This window comes from Rhinoderma darwinii, chromosome 7 (assembly GCF_050947455.1).
Source record: "Rhinoderma darwinii isolate aRhiDar2 chromosome 7, aRhiDar2.hap1, whole genome shotgun sequence".
NCBI classification, from domain to species: Eukaryota; Metazoa; Chordata; class Amphibia; order Anura; family Rhinodermatidae; genus Rhinoderma; species Rhinoderma darwinii.
This window is the reverse complement of record NC_134693.1, coordinates 54864020-54890326: the sequence shown is the minus strand read 5'-3', so window position 1 is coordinate 54890326 and position 26307 is coordinate 54864020. Positions and strand designations below refer to the sequence as shown.

The 26307-nt window shown below is 45.8% G+C and overlaps 1 long non-coding RNA gene across 1 annotated transcript in view; it reads left to right on the top strand.

Annotated features, from left to right (window-relative positions):
- Window positions 1-26307, top strand: part of LOC142657192 (uncharacterized) — a 69037-nt gene that overhangs the window by 20600 nt on the left and 22130 nt on the right. The window contains exon 2 of the long non-coding RNA XR_012849838.1: window positions 21322-21371. This is a non-coding gene — a long non-coding RNA (uncharacterized LOC142657192). The remainder of the gene's footprint in view (window positions 1-21321; window positions 21372-26307) is intronic.

Genomic DNA, 26307 nt, shown 5'->3' with positions numbered 1-26307 from the left:
CCAACTGAAAGTAACTATGATATTGGCAACCGCGAACTCTTAGCCATTAAATGGGCATTTGAAGAGTGGCGCCACTTCCTGGAGGGGGCTAGGCACCAGGTAACGGTCCTTACCGACCACAAGAATCTGGTTTTCCTAGAATCTGCCCGGAGGCTAAACCCGAGACAAGCTCGATGGGCGTTATTTTTTACCAGATTCAATTTTTTGGTTACCTATAGGGCTGGGTCTAACAATATTAAGGCTGATGCACTGTCGCGTAGCTTCATGGCCAGCCCTCCTTCGGAGGAAGATCCTGCTTGTATTTTGCCTCCAGGTATAATCATTTCCTCGATCGATTCTGATTTAGTCTCTGAAATTGCTGCTGATCAAGGTGCAGCTCCCGGGAACCTTCCTGAGAACAAGCTGTTTGTTCCCCTGCAATTCCGGCTAAGGGTACTTAGGGAAAATCATGACTCCGCACTATCTGGCCATCCAGGCATCCTGGGTACCAAACACCTCATTACCAGAAATTATTGGTGGCCTGGGTTGCCTAAAGACGTTAAGGCCTACGTCGCCGCTTGTGAGGTTTGTGCTAGGTCCAAGACTCCCAGGTCCCGACCAGCGGGCTTACTGCGTTCGTTGCCCATTCCCCAGAGACCTTGGACACATATCTCCATGGATTTTATCACCGATTTGCCTCCATCCCAAGGCAAGTCGGTGGTGTGGGTGGTGGTGGACCGCTTCAGTAAGATGTGCCACTTTGTGCCCCTCAAGAAACTACCCAACGCCAAAACGTTGGCTACCTTGTTTGTCAAACACATCCTGCGTCTCCATGGGGTCCCTGTCAATATTGTTTCGGACAGAGGGGTACAATTTGTTTCATTGTTTTGGAGAGCCTTCTGTATGAAGTTGGGGATTGATCTGTCCTTCTCCTCTGCCTTCCATCCTGAAACCAATGGCCAAACGGAGAGGACTAATCAGTCTCTAGAACAATACTTAAGGTGTTTTGTCTCTGACTGTCAATTTGATTGGGTCTCTTTCATTCCCCTCGCCGAATTTTCCATTAATAACCGGGTCAGTAACTCGTCAGGGGTCTCTCCTTTTTTTTGTAATTTTGGGTTTAATCCACAGGTTCTCCTCCGTTTCACCTGGTAGTTCCAACAATCCTGAGGTAGAGGTCGTTCATCGGGAACTGTGCACAGTCTGGGCCCAGGTTCTGAAAAACCTAGAGGTGTCCCAGAGCGTACAAAAAACTCAGGCTGATAAGAAACGTTCTGCTAACCCCCTGTTTATGGTCGGGGATCTGGTGTGGTTGTCGTCTAGGAACTTGCGTCTCAAGGTTCCATCCAAGAAGTTTGCTCCCCGGTTTATTGGGCCGTATAAGGTCATTGAGGTCCTCAATCCTGTCTCCTTCCGGCTGGAGTTACCCCCGTCTTTTCGGATACACGACGTGTTTCATGCCTCCCTCCTCAAACGCTGCTCCCCGTCCTTGGCTCCCTCGAGGAGACCTCCTGTTCCCATCCTCACCCCGGAGGGGGTGGAATTCGAGGTGGCCAGGATTGTGGACAGCAAGATGGTCCAAGGCTCCCTCCAGTACCTGGTCCATTGGAGAGGATACGGGCCCGAGGAGAGGACTTGGGTACCCGCCCGGGATGTTCACGCTGGGGTATTGGTCAGGAGGTTCCACCTGCTTTTCCCCAGTAAGCCAGGTCCACTTAGAAAGGGTCCGGTGGCCCCTCATAAAAGGGGGGGTACTGTAAAGGATCTGCCAGGCACAGCGGGGTTAACTCCCAGAACTAATCAGTCAGCACCTGAGAATACATCCCTGAGACTGACTCCTGCTTCCACCATTCAGGCTGGCAGGCTTAGGAGTGGGAGAGCCTATCGTAACCTGGCCAGACTCAGCTAGCTCCCGCCCTCGGTCTATTTAAGCCTGCACTTCCTGTCCCTCTGTGCTTGTTATTGCTTTTGTTTCTTTCCTTGTGGTTCCTGGCCCAGCTACAGCTCCTGCTATTTTTGATCCTGCTCCATACCGACCCTGGCTACCGACTACTCTTCTGCTTTTCGTTTTGTACCTCGCACACTCCTGGCTTGACTCGGCTCGTTCACCACTCTGGTTGCTCACGGTGTTGCCGTGGGCAACGGCCCCTTTTCCTTGCTTGTGTTCCTTGTATGTTTGTCGTGTTTGTCGTGCACTTACTGAGCGCATGGACCGCCGCCCAGTTGTACCCCGTCGCCTAGGGCGGGTCGTTGCAAGTAGGCAGGGACAGAGTGCCGGGTAGATTAGGGCTCACTTGTCCGTCTCCCTACCCCCTGCCATTACAGTAGTACTTACCAGCAGTCTTGACTTCTAAAACATGGGAGATGTCCCACTGCAAACAGGAAGCAACACATACACTAATCAGTGGTGGATTATTATGATCTTGGGCTCTGGGCTGTACATAAGCTATGGGGCCGACACCACACAGATGAATTTTGGGTGAACCCGCAACTTCAGCATACCAGCCTGACCATCTTATGTGTATGGGAGTGTCCCGACTCCAGAGCAACGTCAGATGTCAAGAGAATGAAGCGTTGGGCATTGTTGGATTTAAACATACCCCGATCCTTTTGTTGCCACGGAAAATATGTTTTGCTCCCACCCCCACAAAACAATAAAAATAAAACAACATTTATAACACATGACAAGCTGATGCAGCGCCTCAGCAGTGCACTGTCCCTGGATATACTTTATAATGAATATCAGCACTGTGGGGCCTACACATAATTTGCTTCTTCAAAAGCATTTATCTTTGTATGTTAGTATACCTCTAAATAATCGTACTAAATAAATAATAGTCATACTGCAGTTACTGAATAATAGCACTATACAAGAAGCAAAATGTATCGCCATACATATTACCATCATACTGTTAGTGAACACAACCCACTATACTAAAACCAACATTACTAATAGTAACACATATTACCACCGCATAGTGACTGAACATTACCACCATACTGTTACTGAATAATACTTCCACACCATGATCACATATTACAACAATATAGTGACTGAATAATACCACCATATTGTTACTGAATAATACCTCCACCACATGACCACATTCTACTACCACAAAGTAACTGAATAATGCCATCATAATGTTACTGAATAATACCTCCACCTCAGGACCACGTATTAACACCGCATAGCGACTGAATAATACCACTATACTGTTACTGAATAATACCTCCACACTATGACCACATATTACCTCTACCGCATGACCACATATTACCACCATATAGTGACTGAATAATACCACCATACTGTTACTGAATATTACCTCCACCACATGACCACATACAGGGGCGTAACTAGGAAAGACTGGGCCCCATAGCAAACTTTTGACTGTGCCCCCCCCTCCCCTGGGTGTCACACAACCCCCCCCCTTGTAGATAGTGCCTTTTTTACAGCCCCCCCTGTAGATAACGCCATACAGCCCCCTGTAGATAGCGCCATACGTCCCCCTGTAGATAACGCCATACAGCCCCCTCTGTAGATAGCGCCATACATCCCCCTGTAGATAACGCCATACAGCCCCCTTTGTAGATATCTACAGAGGGGTCTGTATGGCGTTATCTACAGTGGGGGCTGTATGGTGTTATCTACAGGGGGGACTCTGTATGGCGTTCTCTACAGTGGGGGCTCTATGACGTTCTCTACAGTGGGGGCTGTATGGCGTTATCTACAGGGGGACTCTGTATGGCGTTCTCTACAGTGGGGGCTGTATGGCGTCATCTACAGGGGGCTGTATGGCGTTATCTACAGTGGGGGCTGTATGGCGTTATCTACAGGGGGCTGTATGGCGTTATCTACAGGGGGGTCTGTATGGCGTTATCTACAGAGGGGGCTGTATGGCGTTCTCTACAGGGGGGCTGTATGGCGTTATCTACAGTGGGGGCTGTATGGCGTTATCTACAGTGGGGGCTGTATGGCGTTCTCTACAGGGGGGCTGTATGGCGTTATCTACAGAAGGGGCTGAATGGCGTTATCTACAAGGGTGGGGCTGTATGGCGTTATCTACAGAGGGGGCTGTATGGCATTCCCTACAGGGGGAAGCTGTATGTCGTTCTCTACAAAGGGGGCTGTATGGCGTTCCCTACAGGGGGGGCTGTATGGCGTTATCTACAGGGGGGCTGTTTGGTGTTCTCTACAGGGGGGCTGTATGGCGTTATCTACAGAGGGGGCTGTATACGCCATACAGCCCCCCCTGTAGAGAACGCCATACAGCCCCCCTGTAGAGAATGCCACACAGCCCCCCCTGTAGAGAACGCCATACAGCCCCCCTGTAGAGAATGCCATACAGCCCCCCCATAAGGAACGCCATACAGCCCCCCCCTGTAGGGAACGCCATACAGCCCCCCCCTGTAGGGAACGCCATACAGCCCCGCCCCGGTAGAGAACGCCATACAGTCCCCCCCCTGTAGAGAACGCCATACAGTCCCCCCCTGTAGAGAACGCCATACAGCCCCCCCTGTAGAGAACGCGATACAGCCCCCCCTGTAGGGAACGCCATATAGCCCCCCCTGTAGGGAACGCCATATAGCCCCCCCTGTAGGGAACGCCATACCGCCCCCCCTGTAGGGAACGCCATACCGCCCCCCCTGTAGGGAACGCCATACAGCCCCCCCCTGTAGGGAACGCCATACAGCCCCCCCTGTAGGGAGCGCCATACAGCTCCCCCCTGTAGGGAACACCATACAGCCCCCCCTGTAGGGAACGCCATATAGCGCCCCCCCCCTCCCAAAAAAAATGCGACCTACAGTGTGTCCTACAAAAGACAGGTAGACTGAAAGTCCCCTGAAGTTCTCAATGACTAACCTCTGACTTCCGGCGTCTGCACAGCTCAATAAAAATGAAAGGAGCGCTGGTCACGCATGCGCACAAGCGCGGCCGGCGCTCCATTCATTTCTACGGGGCTGCCGACACAGACCCCGGAAGTCCGAGGTTTGTGATGGAGAACTTCAGGGGACTTTCAGTCCCCCGTTCTCCCTATAAATGCCAGCGATCACACATGTATCCCCTATCCTGTGGATAGGGGATACATGTCTTTTGTTTAATGGCAGAGCGGGGAGATACCTCCCCGCTCTGCCGTAGTCGTTTTCAGTGGCGTCGCGCTTTAGCAGCCATAGCGGCTGCTAGCGGAGCCTCCCGCCATGGTGGGGGCCCGTGCCGGTGGGCGACATGGGCCCCCTCATGCCGCTGGCCCCGTAGCAGGCGCTACGGCTGCCACGGCGGTAGTTACGCCACTGACCACATATTACCACCGCATAGTGACTGAATAATACCACTATACTGTTACTGAATAATACCTCCACACCATGACCACATATTACCAGCATATAGTGACTGAATAATACCACCATATTGCTACTGAATAATACCTCCACTGCATGACCAAATACTACCACCACAAAGTAACTGAATAATACCACCATACTGTTACTGAATAATACCTCCACCCCATGAACACATATTACCTCTATATAGTGACTGAATAATACCACTATACTGTTACTGAATAATATCTCCACCCCATAAACACATACTACCACCACAAAGTGACTGAATAATACCACCATACTGTTACTGAATAAAACCTCCACACCATGACCACATATTACCACCATATAGTGACTGAATAATACCACCATACTGTTACTGAATAAGGCCCAGTTCACACTGAGTTTTTGGCGCTGATTTTGACGTGAAAAACGACGTCGGAAATCAGTGCAAAAAAATGTCCGAAACCGCTTCACATTGAATTCAATAGGAGGCAAAGTCGTTTTTTTCTGGGGCAGCTTTTAGCTGCTCATGGCAAAAAAAAGAGGCATGTTCTTTCTTGCCGTGGTTCCACCTCCGACCTCCCATTGAAATCAATGGGGGGCAAAAAAAGTTTTTTTCGCAAAGTTTTTTGCCCGCGGTCCTCAATGGGCGCGCGCAAAAAACGCAGCGAAAACCGCAGAAAGAAAGTTCAGGCAGGTTAAAATCTGCAGATTTTTCTGCCTGCAAAATACTCTGTGTTAACTAGACCTAATACCTCCACCCCATAACCACATGCTACCACCACACAGTAACTGAATAATACCACCATACTGTTACTGAATAATACCTACACAGCATGACCACATATTACCACCATATAGTGACTGAATAATAACACCATATTGTTATTGAATAAAACACACTATACAAAGACGAATATTACCAATATAAATTGACCATATAGTGGCAGATACCAGTTATACACAGGCTCTCTGCAGACTGTATAAGTGAGTATCATACAGTCAATCCAGTGACTCACAGGTATCGTGTAATGGCCGCCGCTGCCTCCCGCTCCCACTGCTGCCATATACTTATGTTTCGCCGGCATCTTTTGGCTCCTGGCAGGCGCCACTGCTATCCTCTTGTCTATGCTGCTGGCAGCTTCAGATGCGACCAACGCTTACCTACTGCTCCTTCTGCCACTGCTTCTAATGCGCTCATTGACCTTTCTACTTTAAAGTGCCCACATGTCAAAATTCTACCCAGCTTTGCCTGTATAACAAGATCCCTCCCAGATTGCTCCATGCCCGAGCAATTATGTTCAATACTCTAGCTTCCCAGTGGTGTGTTTGATTATTTGTTACCGACCCTGTCTGAACTTGACATCGTCCGGCTGCCCTGACCACGTACCTGTTTATCATGATGACTGTGCTGCCTGCCCTGACCTCTAAGTTTGCTAAATGTGAGGGAATGTCTAACGCCTGCCATGACCTAAGCTAATATCGGACCCTGTATCTTGCCTGCAGTGGCGGATTATAATATAGGCGTTTCGGGCGGCCGCCCGGGGCCCAAGCTTTTAGGGGGCCCATCGCAACCCGAAACGCACATCATTTTAAATCCGGTCGGACTCACTAATGGCCGTTCACAAGAAGCGCCGCTAATGGCCGTTGAGAGGGAGGGGCGGGCGGACTGCAGCAGAGGGCAGCGCAGTGCTGATGAGGAGGAGGGGGATGGATATCAATGTCTGGATAGGACTAGCAGACGTGCGTCTGCTAGTCGTGGTAGAACACGCCCCTCTGACGCTTCACGTACCGCCAGTGAGGAACAGACCAGAAGGGCGGTGGTCGAGCAACGAGGAGGTTAGTGTTCATGTTCGTCTCCATCTTAATTTACATCTAAGTGACTCCAGAGGACTCCATGAAGGGGGAATAACCCCCCATCCCATCCCCCATAGAGCTCTCAGGATTTCAGTATTTATTATACAGCAGGGGGGGTTTGAGCGGTGTAACTCACTGCAGAGGACTCTATGGGGGGACAATAATTTCCCTCCATAGACACTCAGCAGTGAGTTACACGCTCAAATCTCCCTGCTGTATAATAAATACTGAAATACTGAGGGCTCTATGGGGGATGGGATGGGGGGGTTATTCCCCCCTTCATGGAGTCCTCTGGAGTCACTTAGATGGTTAGAACCCCCCTCCCCCATTCAGTATAATCCCCCCTTCTCATAGAGCCCTCACTAGTTACTAATATATTACAAGGGTAAGTCAAATTGTCTGACTTCTGGGGGCTGTATAGGGGGGTCTGAGCGACGGGCTCTATGGGGGGGGGGCTACCCCCCCCCCCACAGAGATGTCAGAATCAGACACTCAGACCTCCCTATAGAGCCCCCAGAAGTCAGACAAACTCACCTCCCCTTGCAATATAATCCCCCCATACAGCCCTCAGTTTTCCCATAAGAAAAATGTATGACATATCCACCATCCGTAAGTCCCATAAAACTGAATGATGGTTACGGAAGCAGTGTCTCTCGCCGACTCCCTCTGATCACTAAAACTAAGCGTCGGAAGCACTCGTGTGAGCGCTGAGCCACTTGGTTTCTGTTTCCGGAAAGCTGAGTAGCTTATGTACGGTCTCATAGAAAGTCAATGAGCCCGTACACCGCTACTTTGGCTTTCCGGAAAAAGCCAAACAGAAATGAAGTGGCTCTTTGCTCACATGAGCGCTTCTGCCGCTTAGTCTCCGCACCCGGACCCCCACCCATCAAAAGTTCTGACATGTCACTATGACATGTTAGAAGTTTGTTAAAAATTGACTTACCCTTTAGGCCTCATTTACACGAGCGTGTGCGTTTTGCTCACGCAAAAACTGCAGCGTTTTCCGCGCGCAAAAGGCACTTAACGGCTCCATGTGTCATCAGTGTATGATGCGCGGCTGCGAGATTTTCGCGCAGCCGCCATCATTATGACTAGAGATGAGCGAACTTCTGAAAAGTTCGGTTCGGCTAGTTCGCCGAATTTCACTAAAAAGTTTGTTTCGGACCGAACCTGTAATTTCCGTGCGCCGAGCATGGTACTGTCCAGGGTGCTGATAGAGTTAATGGGCTGCACTAACTCTTTCAACAACCTTGACAGTACATGCTCGGCGCACGGAAAATACAATTTTAATGTAATAAAAAAAAATAAAAAATACGTTCATACTTACATTCCTCCTGTCCGGCCTCCAGCGGTGACGTGTCATCCATGTCGCCGCTGCAGCCAATCACAGGCTGTAGTGGCGGTCACGCACGTCAGGATGACGTCAGAAGGCTGGCCTCCAGGGATGACGCTTCATCCCACGTGACCGCCTCTGCAGCCAATCACAGGCTGCAGCGGCCTCTGCAACCAATCACAGGCTGCAGCGGCCTCTGCAACCAATCTCAGGCTGCAGCGGCCTCTGCAGCCAATCACAGGCTCCTCTCCTGAAATACTCTGTGCTGCCTTAAACTCTGTGGACAGGTCAGGATCCTGTTTCTTTTAAATGCTGCTGGGGAACCCGCTCGATCCATTATATAAGGCTGCGCTACAGTGCAGCATTTAAAAAAAAACAGGATCCTGACCTGTCCACAGAGTTTAAGGCAGCACAGAGTATTTCAGGAGATGAGCGTGCAGATTCAGTGCTGCTGTAAACTCTGCTCTTACCATTACGTAGCTCAGTCTGTTACCACTCCTCCACTCCTGTCCTCAATAACACCTTCAAATGATTGGCAAGTCACCACGTAATGGTAAGAGCAGAGTTCACAGCAGCACAGAGTATTTCAGGAGAGGAGCGTGCAGATTCTGTGCTGCTGTGAACTCTGTGTGAGGGGGGCCCAAGTTGTATCAACAGCCCAGGGCCCATGGTACACTTAATCCGCCACTGCTTGCCTGGCATTATTGTACCTTGTCTGTCAATGTCGGAGGCTGCTCTGGGGGAAATGACCTGGGTATACTACCGACCAAATTCACATCTCTGTACCAGAAGAAAAAGGATAAATGCCCGGCTATCCCTCAGGCTTCTCTCCCAAGTTTAGCCCCGCGCCAAATTAGTTGGCAACACAGTGGGTTCACACCATACTTTATAGGCCCCGTGATAGTCACTACTTCTACGAGCCCTGTGACATGACGTCTTCTCTGATTGGAGTTGGTCACTTTCCCTTTTCTTCTTCATCTGGCCAAGACCTTCATGAAGACTTATTCTGGCCACCACTTGTCACTGCAGAATTTCATACACAGACTTCTTTGGCTCATTGCTTTTCCTGCTAGCTACCGAACTATTCCCCACCTCTACACAACTTCCCTGTTCATAGTACCTTAGATTATAACAATGCCACTCTTGGTGCCCCATACAGTAATTGTACCCCCATTTTGTGCTCCCTATAGGCTCCGCAGTTAATGCCGCTATTTGCTCCCGCACACGGTAAAAATGTCCCCTTTAGATCCCACCCATTGATAGTGCTGCTTTTAGTGCCACACACACAGTAATAGTGGCAAGTTCTATGCCACACCTAGTAATATGCCCCCACAAAATTAATGTCCCCTCAGTCATAAACGGCCCCAGGCTGTTGTCCCATCCACCCCTGGTAATGCCTCACTGACACTAACAGTCGTCTAACATATGGAAAGACATGGAGATATTATTTGGGTGAGTTTGGGGATCATCCACAAAAACATCCATAAATACTGATTCTGTTTGAATATTTTTGTCTTAGACTCTGTTCACACTAGGGTGATGGGTCTGTTTTACCAAATTTGTGACAGATATTACGGATCCACTTTAACAGATCTGTCAAGTTTGTGTTTCTTACCAGTAGAATAGCGCAACAGGGGCTATGAACACCCGACAGAATGGAATAATGAAAGAGTGAACAGAGCCTTATACATATATGCAAGACTGTCAGAAGCTGGCATGGAGCGCTACAACTTGCAACATGAGTCAAGGAAAATAAATGACTAGAAAAATAAACTATATTTAATAGAGTTGACCTCACTATGTGGTGATTTACACTTGGCAGTTCTATTTTTTTCTTCACTTTAATAAATCATTAATAATTATATTTCTGGCAGATCTCTGAGTACTTATATTTGTAATAGTTATTATATTAATCACTGTTTTTAAAATGGTAAATGCAGCCAAAAACTAAGGATTCCCAAGTGCCCGTCTCTTACCTGTTCCATTACTTTCTGCTTCTTTCACTATATATCACACTTGGGGTGTTGCATGGCAACAGTCTGAATCCGACTTCTGTGACATGCTTTTTGTACTTGCGTTAATGGGGCTAAATTTGTGTCACTCATACAGGCACCAGCACTTCCTGTATGATGCAATTACATGGACTGTAACTCTCAGGTTTGCTACAGGGGCACAACAACTTCTGTCACAGTTACTGATGATTAGACAGAGTCCTTTCATAGTTATAATGAAGTAGATCACAGCTCATCCTTGCTGGCTCTATACCTATAATCTCCTATAATTCTTTTAGGAGAATATTAAGGGAAGGATAACCACAATGCCTTCCCCAGACAGAGCTTACCAGCAGAGATGCTGCTGGCTCCACCTGTTCAAGTGATGATGTGCTGATGCATCATGGAATTGGTAGCAAAGCACATAGGAAGAGAAAGCCAGATAACATTTAAAATTCAAGATAGTGTCTGATCAGAAGTAGATAAGAGGTTGGACTGCAGGGAAATGAGTGCAATATACATAAAAGAACTCCAATATGTGATGAAAAATAAAAAAAAGTTCTGATAAAAAGTTATGTTTCCACTTGAGATCTTATTTAAAGGGAATCGGTCACCAGGTTTACGCTGCCCTATCTGAGGGCAGCATTGAGTAGTGACACAAACCCGTATTCCAGCGGTGTGTGACTTTGTAAAATTCCGTAGTTTTCATAAAATCCCTGTTTCTCTTCTGCAGCGCACACCGAGAGTATTCATTATCTGCGGCTTGCCCCGCCCTCCTGCCGCTGATGGACAGCTTTCTCCCCGTATGGTGCATAGGGAGATAGCTGTCAATCAGCGGGGGGTGGTCAGGGAGACGCAGCTCATGAATATCGAGAACTTCTGAGCGTGAGCACATCATTGAGAGTATTACTTTCTCGGATCATGCTGCAGGAGATAAATACAAATTTTATGACAACGGCTGAACATTTTAAAGTAAGGCTAGGTTCACACGACCTATTTTCAGACGAAAACGAGGCGTATTAGGCCTCGTATTACGTCTGAAATTACGGCTACAATACGTCGGCAAACATCTGCCCATTCATTTGAATGGGTTTGCCGACGTACTGTGCCGACGACCTGTCATTTACGCGTCGTCTTTTGACAGCTCTCAAACGACGACGCGTAAAATGACTGCCTCGTCAAAGAAGTGCAGGACACGTCTTTGAAATGTAATTTGAGTCATTTTTCATTGAATTCAATGAAGAACAGCTCAAGATTACAGGCGTCAATGACGCCTCGCAAAATGCGAGGAGGAGCATTTACGTCTGAAACGACGCAGCTGTTTTCTCCTGAAAACAGTCTGTAATTTCAGAAGTAAAAGACAGTTATCGTGTGCACATACCCTATGTGACACACCGTTGGAATCGGGGTCTCTGGCACCACTTTATGCTTCCCTCAAATAGGGCAGCATAAGCCTAGTGACAGAGTCTTTTTAAGTAAAAACGCTAGTGACCCATCAAAGAATGTTACTAAGACAAATCTCTGCATGCATAATATACGGTTGTCACATTTTTGGGGAAGTAATATTAGCTATTCTGACTCTTATGTTTCTGAGATATAAAGAGTCCTATTATTATTGACAAACTTCGAATGGACCCACAGTATATTCTGATATATTGTGATGTGAACACTATAGGATCATTCCTCATAATGCATCAAGTACAGTGTAACTTTTCAAAAATCTATTCTTTAGTAACACTTATAATATACTGTGACAGTGCTTTTACAGTCTATCTATCTATCTATCTATCTATCTATCTATCTATCTATCTATCTATCTATCTATCTATCTATCTATCTATCTATCTATCTATCTATCTATCTATCTATCTATCTATCTATCTATCTATCTATCTATCATCTATCCTTTATATTCCTATCTAAAGTTTCTGAATACTGAACTGGGATTGTGGTCGGGTAACGCAGACATGTCTACACGGCAAATTATTGTTGGCAGTTAGGGGTTAGTATGCACAGTATGCTGCTGATAGATAAGCATCTGAATGACGCCAGACAGTTGTAGTGGTAATGAGCAACTTTGAAAAACTTCTCTGTCAGTTTTGAACGAGTTTTAGACGATAATTAACATTTTCAGTGCCAGATTGTCTGCTTTTACGCTAGTTAAAAATTTCACAGCGTGACTGTTGACTTTATATATAAATGCAGTCATTCACAGAATGACATGTGTCCTGTGCTTTTTTATATCTTGCCTGCAAAGTTATTTTCTCAGTACCTTATGTTACTATTGTACGTATATTGTACAAGAAACAATCATCTCTACAGTTTGACACAATTTAACACATTACGGACGTGGTTTAGTTTGGGCTTTAAGGACTCAGTGATTTTTTAAAAATCTTTTAATCTTCACATTTTGAAAGCCGTTACTATTTTTTTTTCCCATTGACATAGCCATATGAGGGCTTGTTTTTGTGTAATGAGTTGTATTTTTTAATGGCAGCTCATATTTATTGATTTTATTTTGAGGGAATGGGAAAAAAACAGCAATTCCGCCATTGTTTTTTGGTATTTATTTCCACAGCATTTAATAGACATTATAAATAATATGTTAACTTTGTTCTGTGGATCGTTATGATCAGGGCCGGCCTTAGGGTTGTGGGACCTGTGCCATTGCACAGGGCACATCAATCCAGCAGGTGGAAGAGTGCGCTGCGCTGGCTCCCTTCCCCTGCTTGTTTCAGAAGCGCCTCAGCTGCCTTTCCGCCCGGGTGCTTCTTTACTCAGTGGCATCGCTACAGCTGTAGCAGCCATAGCGGCTAGTAGCGGCGACACCGGACATGAGGGCGCCTGTGCCGCTACGGCTGCTACAGTGGTAGCGATGCCACTATAGCGGAGCAGGGAGGTATCTCCTTGCTTTGCTATCTACCAGTGCCACTGTAGCTCCCTGAAGGAGTGGAATCCCCGTGTGGCCGGGGATTCCGCTCCTGTACGGAGCGCTTGATGTCTCTGTCCATATGGCAACTCCTGAAGCGGAATCCCCGTCCACAGCGTTGCCGACTCTGTGACCAGGGATTCCACTCCAGGAGAAGTCCTTGATGGACAGAGACGTCAGGGGCTTCTCCTGGAGTAAAATCCCTGTTGCTGTGACCGGGGATTCCACTCCACGAGAAGCCAGCGACGTCACTGTCCATAAATGGAAACATACGACAGGGGTGTTGGCAACGCTGTAGATGGGGATTCCGTTTCAGGAGTTGCCCCTGATGTCACTATTCATATATGGACACAGACATCAAGCGGAGCGCTCCAGGAGCGAAATCCCCGGCCACAGGGGGATTTCCCTCCTTGAGGGAGTTACAGTGGCACTATCTACAGGAAAGGAGGGGTGCTACCTACAGGGGGGCTGTGTGGCACTTTCTACAAGGGTGCTGTGTGGCACTACCTACAAGGGTGCGGTGTGGCACTACCTACAAGGGGGCGGTGTGGCACTACCTACAATGGGGCAATTGGGCACTACTACAGTGGGCTGTGTGGCACTACCTATAGGGGGCTGTGTATCACTATCTACAGGGGGCTGTGTATCACTATCTACAGGGGGTTGTGTGGCACTACCTACAAGGGGGCTGTGTGGCACTACCTACAAGGGGGCTTTGTGGCACTACCTACAGAGGACTGTGTGGCCCTATCTACAAGGGGCTATGGGGCACTATCTACACGGGGCTTTGTGGCACTACCTACAAGGGGGCTGTGTGGCACTATCTACAGGAGGAGTCTATGAGTGGCGGGCTGATGGTCATTTTAGTGAGAGCGGCAGGCTGATGGTCATTTTAGTGAGAGCGGCAGGCTGATGGTCATTTTACTGTGAGTGGGGGGCTGATGGTCATTTTACTGTGAGTGTTGGGCTGATGCTTATTTTACTGTGAGTAGGGGGCTGATAGTCTTCAAGTGGTTTCCACCTCTGACCTCCAATTGAAATTAATAGGAGGCAGAAAATACCTTCAGTGCTTGTTTGGAGTGCTTTTTTGCTTGCATCTTTTGTGGTAGCTTCAAAGGCTTAAAAAAAAAAACGCAAAAAAAAAAAAAAAAGGTCGAACAAAGCTGTCAATTCAAAATCTGCTTCAAAATTTGTGAAGGAATTTTGAGGCAGGTTTATTTTGCCTTACAAAAAACACTGAAGTAGATAGTGAACATACCCTATGAGTGGAGTGCTTGTTTTTAGCCATTTTCTCTCTTTCTCAAAACAATTTTTGGTAGGGGTGCCCTGAGGAAATTTTATTTTTCCAGTGTTGCCTCGAGTACGAAAAGGTTGGGAAACTCTGTACTAGGCTACAGGATCACGCCAGCCTACGCAAGGATCCCGTTGTGGAGGAGCTCAGTTCGTTGTGGGAACGGGGCCTAGGTGTGTACAATTTTGTTTTGGGGGGAACTGTCTACAAGGGGGAGGCATGAGCTACAAGGATGAGGTGGGGGATTATGGCACTATCATCAAGGAGGAGGTGGGGGATTATGGCACTGTCTACAGGGAGGCAGTTTGGCACAATATACAGGGGGGCACTATCTACAAGGGGGGGCTGTGTGTGGCAGCCAGGGGAAGGGGGCCTTATCCTGTGTGGGGGCCACTAAGCCGACATTTTACTGTGTAGGTGTACTACAGGGGGCAATATACTGTGTGTGGCACTTAAGGGGCATAATACTGTGTGGGCACAATTAGAGGACAAAGTACTGTGTCCTTGAAAGGGTTATAATATATTATATTTAATATTATTATTATTATTATTATACTATATGGGGGGTACTGAAGCAGCATTATACTGTGGGGGGGCACTATATAGGGCATTATACTGTGGGGGGCAATATACTTTTTTTATGGGGCATTTTTTTTATGATAGGGTAGGTCACCAAAAGATTATTTTGCACGGGGCACGATCTATCCTAAGGCCGACCCTGGTTACGATTATGTCAATACCAAATTTATATAGTTTTTATGTCACTGCATTCCAAGGGCCATAAATGTTTTTATTTTTCAACTGACATAGCTTTCAAGGTTTGTTTTTTTGCGGGGTGTCTTACATCATCAGGTATGCAAAACACGGACAGCACACCAATGCATTCCATATGCTGTCCGAGGTTTTCACGTCGCCATACACCTGAATGGGTGAGACTGAGCCGCAAACACGGACAAGAATAGGACCTGCTCTGAGTTTTGCTGCTCGTCTCATGGCCCCTAGACGGGAACCGTGCAAAACACGTTAGTGTGGATGGAACCATAGAAATTAATGGGTCAGTGTGTTATCCGTAAAAAAACCAGATACTGTAGCACACTGACTAAAACATGTACTCTTTTTTTATTACTTGAATTTGGCCCTTGTTTGATCGCTCAGATAATACACTGAAATACTTTTGTATTGCAATATATTATGCCAGTTTTATAGAGGCTCTGGTAGTCTATTAGGTGTTTATATGCTCGGGGGGACATAGCAGACCTAGGGGCCATTGTTAGAAGAGGGCATGAGCTGGGGTGCCCCAAGCACCTTCTCAATCATTGGCCTGAGCCTACACAGGACTCTCCACGGGCGTCTAAGTTCTCCTAATATTTATCTAGTAGGTTACTGAATTCTTCACTATAAAGTCCATCACAGACCCTCCATTAAAACAGATTACAGACAAGAGTTTTACTAGAAAACACATAAGGACTCATTTATCAAAACTGTCTAACTGACTTTCTTGCCCATAGTAACCAATTTACTAGCCAATAGATTTTATTTTAATAGGGTAGTTTAAGAAATGGAAAAAGCTGAGTTCTGATTGGTTACAATATAAGATTTGGATTTAGGAGTAACATTAGAATTTGAGCAGTAGGTACGAGATTGATTTTATTTCTTGCAGACAAGTTTACATATTTAAGAAAAATGTATATTAGCATTGTAAAACGATAATATTTTTTCTGGCAGACACTAAAGTTGACTGATATTATAAAAACAATTCTCCCATATTAATAGTATAGAGAAAGGCATTGTACTGTGGTCCAAACTGATACACGGTATTACGCTTAGTCATAGCCTGGGGTTTCATGCACTCAGGAATTCTCTCTTTGGTGTTATAACCAGTGCATCACTTCTGCCCGGAGCGTTCCTTTAAGAACCTGCACACTATAAGGCCCCATGCACACGACCGTATATTTCATCCGTAATTACAGACCGTAATTACAGACCATAATTACGGACCCATCGATTTCTATCGGCCATGGAGACCTTTCAGTATTTTTACAGGTGTGTGTCCGTTCCAAAAAAAATTATAGAACCTGTCCTATTCTTGTCCGTAATTACAACATGGGCTCTCCCATAGAAGTCTATGGGCGTTTCTGTAAATACGGACGGCTACTGATGTGCATCCGTAAACCGTCCGTATTTACATGTGAGATGATTTGCGGCCTCCCTTTTTTTAAAATTACAGATCCGTATATACGGATCAAATACGGATGCAATACGGACCGTATTTACGAACACCCTTCCGTATATATGCATAAGTTATGGGTGCCTACGGATCCATATTTGCGGACAGTATTTACGGATAGATGAAAATACGGTCATGTGCATGGGGCCTAAGGCTTCATGAACACGACCATATTTTTCATCAGTAATTACGGACACATTCATTTCTATTGGCCTTGGACACCTTTCAGTATTTTTACTGATGGGTGTCCATGCTGAAAAAATTATAGAACCTGTCCTATTCTTGTCAGTAATTACGGTACGAACTCTCCCCTAAAAGTCTATGGGAGCTTCCGTAAATACGGATGGCTACGGATGTGCATCCATAAACCATCCGTGTTTACGTAAGCATTGCTAGGCAACATGTTGATGCCATCATTTGCAGTCTCCCTCTTTTTTTACGGCTCCGTATGTATGAATCAAATACGGGTGCAATACGGACCATATTTACAGACAGGGTATGTTCACACAACCTATTTTCAGCCGTTTTTCGGGCCGTAACGCCTCCAAACATCTACCCATTGATTTCAATGGGAAAGACGGCGTTCCGTTACAAAGGGGTGTTTTTTACACCACCGCAAAAAAAAAAGCCTCGTAAAAAGAAGTCCATGTTACTTCATGAGACGTTTTTGGAGCCGTTTTTCATTGACTCAATAGAAAAACAGTTTCAAAAACGGCCGTAAAAAACGCCGCAAAAAAACGCTAGTTGCTTAAAAAATGGCTGAAAATCAGGGGCTGTTTTCCACTAAAATGTTGCATGGAGTTTTAAAAACGGCCGCGTAAAAAACACCTGTGTGAACGGAACGCTGTTTTTCCTATTGAAATCAATGGGCAGATGTTTGGAGGCGTTCAGCCCCGCATTTTTTGCCGTTTTTCGGGGCGTTTACGGACCGAAAAACGGCTGAAAATAGCCCTGTGAACATACCCTAACTCTTCCTTAATACTATTCAGTATGGGAATATCAATAAATTCAGCAGAGTTTACTGGGCAAATACAGGGTGGGCATGCAGAATCATTTCCTTTGGTCAGTCAAAGACAGCACACTCCATGCAACATTATTGCTAATGTTGCATGGAGGTACTGTCTAAGAATGTTACCAGTATCTCTTGTAGTTTAAAGCAACATAAGGTGTTATTCTACCCTTTCTTTTCCAGCCTCATAGAAATACATACAATTCCAGCCTCTCAGTAGTGCCCACGGCACCAGGCTCAAAGTAAAACGCTCACATTCTGTTCCGTCATCCACTGGCAGCAGAAAGTTACATGTGAGCAGTCGATCAGTGGTTGTCTGACAGGAGCAGTCGATCAGTGGTTGTCTGACAGGAGCAGTCGATCAGTGGTTGTCTGACAGGAGCAGTCGATCAGTGGTTGTCTGACAGGAGCAGTCGATCAGTGGTTGTCTGACAGGAGCAGTCGATCAGTGGTTGTCTGACAGGCGCACTCAAAACAGATCACTCCGTTTGCGACTTAGTGCAGGGATGGACCGCATATGTGTCAAAATGTGACCCCCTAAAGATGATGTAGATAAAGTGTTCACCTTGCCTTTATGGATGGGTTAGACAGTCCTTGCAATATTAAGTCGGCAGTTCTTAACATTAGGCAACATCTTTTTGTCTAATATTTGAAGCTGCTGCAAACCGAAGTCCACTGTTTTAATGAAAAATGAAAGAATACAGTATATGAAAGTTTGGGCCTGGTTGGTGAATAGCCCTGTAACCGGGGGTGTCGCAGCATAAGGTGGTACAAAGACAGGACATTTTTTGCAATTCAACGTTACAAGGCCTGTGTTCACAGCAGTAAAAACAACAATACTTCCCGATATAAGAGGCACAGTTCTTAGACACGGCTCAGGAAGGCGGATTATGGGTGGCTGACACACTGATGGTGCTCCTCCCTGATGCACTGGTTGGGCCGGCAATTTTAGGCCTACTAAGCTGCAACTGGCTTCACTGTACTTGCTGCATTTGCCTGAGTTGATGAACGTACTTGCTCTCAACACACCACCACTTACACGACTCTGCCCATTACCTTCAACATGCTACAGGTTTTACAGAGTCAAACGTAAGTGCAATCACTTCTAGGGCTCCTCTCTGCAGCAGCTCTTTACACAGCTCACTTTCTCCAGCAGCTCTCTCTCTCTGATACAGCCAGGTTCCTCCTCTTCCGCCCGAACACTGAACACAACCCAGCACCTAACAATTTAGACCAAGTCAGCGAGCCAACCATCAAATGCCTGTACTAAACAAACAGTAAAACCGTTACAGTATAATAAACATAATTGCACAATTAAGTACACAGACTGGACTGGTCACTCCTCTTGTAGAACGCCAGGTAAGATGGCACACACAAAACTGCACAACAGCACACATTAAAGGTACAGTACATAGATAAAGAGACTACATATTGGCTTATGTACAAAATATACAAACTATACACTGAGGCGACGCAAAACGTGTTTGAAATTCTACCCCACACTCTCACATATATTTAGTTTATAACTACGTTAGTTTACAAATAACAGCTATTCCATAATAAAGTATTGGCAACAGTTGTAATCCAAAAACACAGAGGTACAGATCCAGCAATCTTTAAAGGGACACTCCGGCCAAAACAAAACTTTCCCATGTGCTCCATTATGGTATTCCCTGTGTCAGTCTCTCACCTGTTATTTTTCTTGCTGCTTCTATCTCTATATATCAGACTGGGATGGTTGCTTAGCAGCAGTGTGAATAGGGCTCGGTGACACGCTTTCTCTACTTGAGTCTATGGAGATCTATGTGTCACCCATTACAGGCTCCAGCAGCTCCTTTACCACAGTAGTTTTGCACAGGGGGGACAGAAACTTCCATGATCAGCTACCACTGATACTTAGACGGGCTCCTGTCACACAGGTATAATGTAGGAGAATATAGTGCAGCCTCCCTGTCTGTATACTTATGGTTTCTCAGCTCATTTAGAAGAATACAGAGAGATATATAATCAGTGTCCCCCAGCATGCAGAAATGGTTTGGTCTTTGGCTGGTCATGTGATGCTGTGCCGAAGCATCATGAGATTGATAGCCAAGCAGAGAGGAAGAGAAAGCTGGGGAAATCTAAGAATCATGATGGAGGCTTTTTAAAGCACAGACAAGGCAGCAGTTCAAATAGTACAGTATACATAAAAGAAGTGTAGAGTATAAAGTTGTGTTTCCACTGGAGGTTTTCTTTAACTCGATACTTAACACATTAAATACACTGTGTCAAGATACTTTAACTTGAGTTTTTTTAATGGCTTTTTTGTGTTATATGATAAGTTATCACACTGCAGCAAATTATCAGGTTCAAGTTAATGATTGCTAAATCTGTAGCTCAGACAACTTTTCTACTGATAAAAGGAATGGTTGTTATGGTTCCATTTGTGACAGAATTTGGGAAATTGCTGTTTTCTAAGTCCCTTATGTTTCATATCAGATATCTTCAAACCATAGATAAACTTGATAATTAATCCTTATGAGTGAATTGTCAGTTATGTCTGCATCAGTTAACATTGCACTAAAATTATAGCATGTCACAGTCATCATTGTGGGGCTTCCGTCACAGCTTGATATGAGTTGAATATAGTTATATTATGCAACAGTATGAATTAGCTAATAATTTTTTTCCACATTTTAAAGTGTTTCATCATTTTCAGTACAACAACTAGCAGGCAGAACTATAATAGAAACGTTATATACTGTATACATCCTTGATTTGCCTTCAAATTATGTTCATAAAAATTATTAACTAATAAGTCTCACTTACATATAGTACAATAGCATGTCATATAGGCATCGGAACAGATACTTGTATATTGATATGTATGTGAATTCTTTTTCATAGTGACATAGGTTAAAAAAGACACAAGTGATCAATTTTGTTGCAAGTGTGGTGGGATTCAGAAGCAGACAGATAAAATCCCTCAATTAAAGTAATTTCATGTTCCCCCCTTATTAGGTATTGCTCACAATAAAGTTTATTTCTATATTATTTTTTTTTACTCTAATTGTCCTTTTAACTTTTTGCAGCCAATCAGAGTTCAGCTTTCAAATACAAAACTGCTCTGAGAAAATGTGAGGCGAACTCTAATTGGTTACAACTGTCTTACACAAAACCGCTTTGCAACATGAGACCTATTGTGCCCATATGTTTTCAGAAAATGGGACAACCATTTCCTTATCTTTCTCCTCCTATTGGAGACCGCCTACCCCAATTTAAAAAAAAAATGTAACGTCGGCTTTCCTAACAATGATTTATACATGTCTTTGTGTTAAACAGATATGCATCATGTGCTTTAATTACTTGACCTACAATTCTGTTTCTCTTTCTAGGTAAAATGCTGGTCAGCACTTGAAATACAATAAATGGCAGATTGCCCGAGGTGAGAACTATACATTTCTCAACATTCCTTATTTTAATAAGAGCAAGAAAGATGCATAGGACATATTTCCATTGACTATTGCAGCGTTCAACATTTGAAATTTTAAATAAAATCAAACTGCTCTGAATCCAATGTACTGTACATGAGAACATTATAGTACAAATATAATATAAGTTTCTATAGCTCAATCAGATGAGAATGAAGCCACAACTAAGGGGTTAAAATTTGTTACAATTGAAGTAATGCTTTAAAGCGCTGCAAAATTGGGGATTAAAAAATGTAGTGGTGTGGAAAATAGCTATAATTAGGACCATGGTTTCCAACAATGAATCAGACCAAACTGTTCATATAGTAGCGTAGTGGTTAAATAGTATAAAAGAATATCCACTTTGTGAGCTGTGTTGGTATATTATTAGCAAACTGTTTGAGGCTGTGTTCACACTGAGTTTTTTGACGAGTTTTTTGACGCGGAAACCGCGCCAAAAAACACCTAAAAAACCGCCCGAAAATGCCTCCCATTGATTTCAATGGGAGTTGGACGAGTTTTTTTACCACGCGTAAAAAAAACGCGTCGCGGTAAAAAGAAGCGTCATGACCCATCTTGAGGCGGTTTCCGCCTCCAAAATCCCATTTCAATCAGTTAGAAAGAGGGAAAAAAAACCTTGACGAGTGTTTTGACGAGTTTTTGTCAAACCTACTGGAGCAGTTTTTGCAGGAGGAATTTTCCTCCTGCAAAAAACTCAGTGTGAACACAGCCTTAGGCTGGTTTACTATTGCGGGAGTGTGCAGCACAGCCAAAAAACGCACGCCTTTTACTTTGAATTGCCGCGGTTTTGCTATGCGGTTATTGGGCGTGTTTTTTTTTTTTACAGGTAACACATTAAATAATGTGTTTAACCTGTAAAAACTGTTCATTCGTGGTTTTGCTGCATGTTTTTTGGCCGCGCAGCACAAAAGCAAACATATGGTGGATATTTTTGTGAAATAAAATGTATAATGGGGGAAATTTACACGGCCCATGTCGGGCCATGTAAGAGGACCCTTGTAATGCAGTGGGACACTTCATTTTCTGTAAATCTGACTGCCGTACAATGTCTGGTGCCAAAATGACACTTTTTGGAATGCAAATCACCTGAACAGACATTGAACAACAAAGAATGCTGGGAGATTTCAGGTCCGTAGCCTGCAGAACTGTGAATGCAGCTCTGGACTATGAAACAGGCTGTTACTCAGGATCACTACATGTAAGACAATGTATTTACAAAGGTACTCAACTTTTTTATGTAGATTTTATTTTATTTCCTATAAACTGTAAAATTGTGCACAAAGGTGGACATGCCCTTCAATTTGGCAATGAAATAATTTCATGTCAATAGTTTAGAAATGGTGGTGACACGGGCAGATCAAAATGTCCTCCTACTTGAGTAATTTAGAATTTTTACGGTGTAATAAAAGCCTGAACGGCTGCACTGGGGCTCTTTTAAAGAGCTATATGAAGCCATTTCTCTATTATGTACTTAGCTCATATCAGCAATTTGCTGTATTTTTGTTTTGTTAAACTCTACCAAGAAGAGTTATATAATAATCAGTTGCTATCAGTTTCCAATGAAGTCTTAAAGGGGTTTTCCAGTCCTAAGAAATTAATGGCCTATGCTCAGGATAGGCCATCGATATCTGATTGTTCGGGGACCGACGCCCGACACCCCCGCCGATCAGCTGTTTTGAAGCGGTTTGCTTTTCATTAAATTCCTTTACTGTTCACATTGTGATTGCCGACACGCTTGCAGTGTTGGCCCACAGCATTACAGCCTTCTCCCATTGAAGTGAATGTGAGGAGGCTGCAATACTGTGAACCGCCGCTACTATTGTGTAGGCAATTCGCAATGTGCGCAATAAAGGAAATGAAGGGGAAGGAGCGCTCGTGCGACCGATCAGATACTGATGGTCTATCCTGAGGATAGGCCATACATGTTTTAGGGCTGGAAAACCTCTTTAAGACATTTAGACGTCTCTTTAATTTAAGGAACCATAATGTGTTATAAATGTGACATAATAAACATTTCTTATGTATTTATTTTATGTTGGGGCTAAACATTGTCTTGAGCAGATAACCATCAATTATGAACACCTCACTTACAACCTATAATGTAAATCAGGGGTCTCAAACTCGGTCGGGTAAATGGGCCGCATTACTTTCAAATTTGATACAATACAAAATTATTGTTAATCAATTCGTTATTTGAACTATTATAATAATACTACATTACTATAATAATACTACATTACTATAATAATACTACATTACTATAACAATACTACATTACTATAACAATACCACATTACTATAACAATACTACATTACTATGACAATACTACATTACTATAATAATACTACACTACTATAATACTACTGCTAGGTTTAAATTTAATGGAAATTTGCGCGTTTACTCCACGTGCTTATTTTAACAATCCAGTTTTCCAGTTTAAGCGTCACTAAATGCAGTCTGGCTGCTCTGTTGGCAACGTTTGGCAGACACAAGAAAATTAAGGCGGGATTCACACGACAGGGTTTCCCGGCCGGGTGCCGGCCGTTCATAAATCGGCCGGCACCCGGCTGCATTAGGAATAATAGACCCCTAATGGGGCTATTCACACGACCGATTTTTTGACGGCCGGGAAAACCGGCCGTCAAAAAATAGGACATGCTCTATTTTCGGCCGGGTGCCCGGCCGCCCGGCTCCCATAGAAGTCTATGGGGCCGGGTAATACCCGGCCATCACCGGAATGTGTCCCGAGTGATGGCCGGGTCTACCGTCGCTCGCGCACTCTCTCTCCTCCTACTCACAGTGCAGAGTGCATGTGAGGAGGAGGAGGAGGGTCTTTTATTGCTCGCTGTAGGAGTCGGAATCCCCAATCCCCGGCCGGGGATTGGGGATTCCGCTACAGGAGAAGTGCGTGACTACACTGTCCAGATATGGACACAGCGAAGTCACTCACTTCTGCAGCGGAATCCCCGACTCTATGGCCGGGGATGCCGCTACAGGAGAAGTGCGTGACTACACTGTCCATATATGGACACAGCGAAGTCACGCACTTCTGCAGCGGAATCCCCGACTCTATGGCCGGGGATGCCGCTACAGGAGAAGTGAGTGACTACACTGTCCATATATGGACACAGCGAAGTCACGCACTTCTGCAGCGGAATCCCCGACTCTATGGCCGGGGATGCCGCTACAGGAGAAGTGCATGACTACACTGTCCATATATGGACACAGCGAAGTCTCGCACTTCTGCAGCGGAATCCCCGACTCTATGGCCGGGGATGCCGCTACAGGAGAAGTGAGTGACTACACTGTCCATATATGGACACAGTGACGTCACTCACTTCTGAAGCGGAATTCCCGACCTGTGGCAGGGAATTCCTCTTCAGGAGGAGTCAGTGACTACACTGTCCATATATGGACATTGAAGTCAGTGACTTCTCCTGGAAGGGGGGGGGGATGGGTGTAACCTACAGGGGGCTGTGTGGGATCACCTACAGGGGACTTGGTGGCATCACCTACAGGAGGCTGGGTGGCATCACCTACAGGGGGCAGGGTGGAATCACCTACAGGGGGCAGGGTGGCATCACCTACAGGGGGCTGGGTGGCATCACCTACAGGGGGCTGGGTGGCATTACCTACAGGGGCTGGGTGGCATTACCTACAGGGGGCTGGGTGGCATTACCTACAGGGGCTGGGTGGCATCACCTACAGGGGGCAGGGTGGCATCACCTACAGGGGGCAGGGTGGGTGGCATCACCTACAGGGGGCTGGTGGGTGGCATTACCTACAGGGGCTGGGTGGCATTACCTACAGGGGGCTGGGTGGCATCACCTACAGGGGGCTGGGTGGCATCACCTACAGGGGGCAGGGTGGCATCACCTACAGGGGGCAGGGTGGGTGGCATCACCTACAGGGGGCAGGGTGGGTGGCATCACCTACAGGGGGCTGGTGGGTGGCATTACCTACAGGGGGCTGTGTGGCATCAACAGGGGGCTGGGTGGCATTACCTACCAGGGGGGCTTTGGCATTATCTACAAAGGGCTGTGTGTGGCAACAAATTTAAATGAAATTCATCCGATTTTAAAACGGACAGGGAAAAAAACGGATGCAAATCGGGTCCAAATCGGCCGGTAAAAACGGCAACTCGGCCCGGAACGGAATCGGAACGGATGCAAATCGGATGCAAACCGGCCGGGAAAATCGGCCAAAAACGGCCGATTTTCCCGGCCGGCACTCGGACCCTGTCGTGTGAATGAGGCCTAAGATTGGGCAGCCCCTTTTTAGATAGTGTCACAGTGCTCTCTGTAGATAATGCCATAGTGCCCTCTGTAGATAATGCCACAGTTCCCTCTTTAGATAATGCCACAGTGCCCTCTGTAGATACTGCCACACACCCACCTGTAGATAATGCCACAGTGACCTCTGTAGATAATGCCACCTCCCTAGATAATGTCACAGTGTCCTCTGTAGATAATGCCACAACCCCTAGATAATGCCATAGTGCCCTCTGTAGATAATGCCACAGTACCCTCTGTAGATAATGCCACACACCATCCTAGATAATGCCACACACACACACCCCCTATAGATAGTGCCACACACACACACACACACACACACACACACACACACACACATCCCTTTAGATAGCTCCATTAGGGGTCCCTCTAGGAGTGGAATCCCCAGCCAGAGCGTTGCCGATGCTTAGGCCGGGGATTCCTCTGCTGGAGGAGCCCCTGACGTCACTGTCCATAGACAGTGAAGTCAGGGGATCCTCCTGTACTGCAATGTGATGTCAGGGGCAACCCCAGAGCTGGAGTCCCAGAGCCAGAGCAAAGCCTAGTATGGGCTCTGCTCAGGAAGCCCCTGACATCACTGTTTATATATGGACA